Genomic DNA, 3,241 nt, shown 5'->3' with positions numbered 1-3,241 from the left:
GTTGAGTTTATATTTTCTTACCAGAACTATAGGTCTATATATAAACATCTTTCTAAGGATAAGGTTTTGATTTATCCAATCAAAAATACTATTTTCGGTCCAAATTACTCGTAACTTTGGAATATTTTATATCTCACAAATAATACCCCAAAGTTTCGAGTAATTTGGACCGGAGGTAGTATAATTTAAAACAGGGCCGTCCCAACCAATTTAGGGGCCCCGTGCTATTTTTAAATTAGGCCCCGATGATTTTAGAACGTATAATTTTAAATATGAAATTATGCTTTATAGTTTTTTAACTCATTGCTTTTAGTCTTCGTTTTTTTACATGATAAAACACATAAAACTTATGTTTGTATTATTAAGTTTATGAATTTGATGATAGCATTTCATTCACAAGTTTAAGGTTTAACCCATATATTTCCTTTTTATTTTTTTAGAGAAACTATATATATTTATTAATTTTTTTGAATAAATATGTTTATCAATTAATTAACCTAAAATGTAAAGTTTGATTAGTTTGTTTATTACATTAAAAAAAAAATAGCAAAACTGGCCTGGCCTGGCCTCATAATTCCCTAGACTAATTAATGACTAAACAAACAAAAAATAAGAAAAAAAAAGGAAAAAAAAAAGTAAAATAAAGGCTAAAAAAAAAAGAGAATGGCAAAATTTTTTAGAAAAGAGAGACATGGGGTTTGAACCCTGCACAACAATCCAAGACTAAATCTTTTAAGAATATGTCTACTATCAATTCAGCAAATTTCATTTACACAACACATTGGACATTAATTTTTCTTATATCAGTAATAATTTTCTTTTTTAATTGGGGGCCCTCTCCATTGCAGGGCCCTGTGCTATGGGTCTCTTTGCACAGACCCATAGCCGGCCCTGATTTAAAATTAAGAATAAAGTGTTATAAGAAATATGAAGTAGATTTTTAGAAGGTTTAAAAAAACAAAAAAAAAGAAAGAAAGAAGTAGGCTTTTAGAAGGTTGTACCAATTAGTTCTTATAATTTGAGGGTTTGGTAATTTTATATAGAAAAAATTATCAAAAATAATACAAACTTTGAGCGGTCCGCCAAAAACAAGTCAAACTTTTAATTATTTTTAAAAATACAAATTTTGTGGGGTATCCACTTTAAACAAGATAAATTACTTACAACTTATATGACCGGTTCTTTTTTTTTTTTTCCTTTAACAATATACTTTAATTCTAATAAAAACTTTAATCATGCTTAATTTCTCATGCAACTCTTAATTAAATAATTAAATAAATCTTAACTAAAAGATTAATTAATTTTTTTTGTTAAATAGAAAATAATTGATTAAGTCCTATTAATATTATTTTTTTTAAAAAAAAATTAGTACTATCATTATTACAAAAAAAAAAAAGCCGCCACCACCACCATCCTTCCCAACAGCCTAGCCACTCCATCCCCAGCCTTAGCTACCGCCACCAAACCACCTATCTACCCCTTACGCCTGCCGGACGAACAACTCTATCCTTCCCTTTCCCTTCCCCGATTCTCCACACACAACCCCTTCATTCCCCCCTATCATTTATCGGAGTCTAAAACTCCCAACTCAAATCAGAAACCTAAACCCTAATGAATTCGGGGTAGTTTGGGCTATGGGATATCAGGTTTGGGTTGGGGTTTCAAATTTGGGTCGCACACGGCTTATAGTGGAACTAGGGGAAGGGGCTGTGACATTCCGGTTAAGGGAGGGGTACAACATTCGGGTTAGGGGAGTGAATCGGGGAAAGGGAAGGGGAGATGTGTCGAATCGGGGCAAAGGAAGGGGTGGGGATGACCGACTAGCCGACACAAGTGGGACGGAGGGAGTCTAGGCGGTGAGTGGTGGTGGGAGAGAAGGTGGCTAGGCTTGGCCGTGGTGGTGGGTGGGTTTTTTTTTTCTTTTTTTTATTGTGAAAAAAGGTTTTTTCATTTTAAATAATAATAATAATGATGATGATGATGATGATAATAATAATAATAATAATAATAATAATAATAATAATAATAATAATAATAATAATAATAATAATAATAATAATAATACAGGCTCCCTGCTACATTCGGTGTTAAAAGCAAAATATTTTAAGAGTGGTGATGTGTTCGTGTTGTGATCCTAGTTATGCTTGGCGGAGTATGTGGTGTGCTAAATCTTTGTTGTTGGAGGGCTTGAAGTGGAAGGTTGGAAATGGGAGCGTTATTAACGTTTGGAGTGATGCTTGGTTACCAGGTAATACTTCCTCTTTGGTTCCAACTCCCTCGGTTGATAGTGATATGTAATTACGAGTCATTGATCTGATTGACCACTCGTGTAACTGCTAGAATGTTGAAGCTCAACACGTTCATTGCTGATGAACGTGCTCTTGTTTTATCAATCCCCTTGTCAAATAGAAATCTAGTTGACTCCATGTTTTGGTGGCCAAATAAAAATGGAGAATATAATGTTCGTTCGGGGTATTGGCTAAGTAAAAATGGGGGATTTTTTTGATATGGGTGATACATGGGAAAAGGTGTGGAAAGTAATCTGGAATTTGAAGGCACCGCCAAAGCTTCAACATTTCTTGTGGAGAGCCTGTAAAGGTTTTCTCGCGGTTCGGGAAAGATTGGTTTATCGCCATGTAATTGATGACAAAATGTGTGCTATTTGTGGTAATGGTGATGAGTCTGTTCTTCACGCCATGTTCGAGTGTTCGGCAGCAAAGGAGATATGGGTTGCAAGCAACTTCAAGGATTTAATTGAGCAAGCACCGAGTGAGAGCTTCACCACCAGACTGATGTGGCTCTATGACAGAGTCACAAAGGAGCAACTGACAGTCTTAGCTTCCCTATGTTGGGCAGCTTGACATTGTAGAAACAAAGCGACTTTTGAGAATGAGCCTTTTAATCCTACGATGGTGGCAACTGGGATGACAAAGATGGTTCAAGACTACAATATTTATGCTGTGAAAGTCCTTCCGCAAGTAAACCGAGCTGCTCCATCAACAAATAACTCATGGCGATGCCCAATTGCTGGAGTTATGAAAATCAATTGCGATGCAATGGTGGGCAGTGTAGGCGTCGTTCGAAGTGCGCCAACATTAAAAGCATGTGGTGAATATGCTTGGCACTCATAGGAAGTGAGAATTGACATTACGATTAGGGACAATGATTAGGGACAAAGCAAAGTAGGGAGCCGCCAACAAGTTTTTAAGGAACTTGTAAACCGTTCACGGATCATTTGAGG

The sequence above is a fragment of the Chenopodium quinoa genome, unplaced genomic scaffold, assembly GCF_001683475.1.
Source record: "Chenopodium quinoa cultivar QQ74 unplaced genomic scaffold, ASM168347v1, whole genome shotgun sequence".
NCBI lineage: Eukaryota > Viridiplantae > Streptophyta > Magnoliopsida > Caryophyllales > Amaranthaceae > Chenopodium > Chenopodium quinoa.
Note: the sequence above shows the minus strand (reverse complement) of the source record.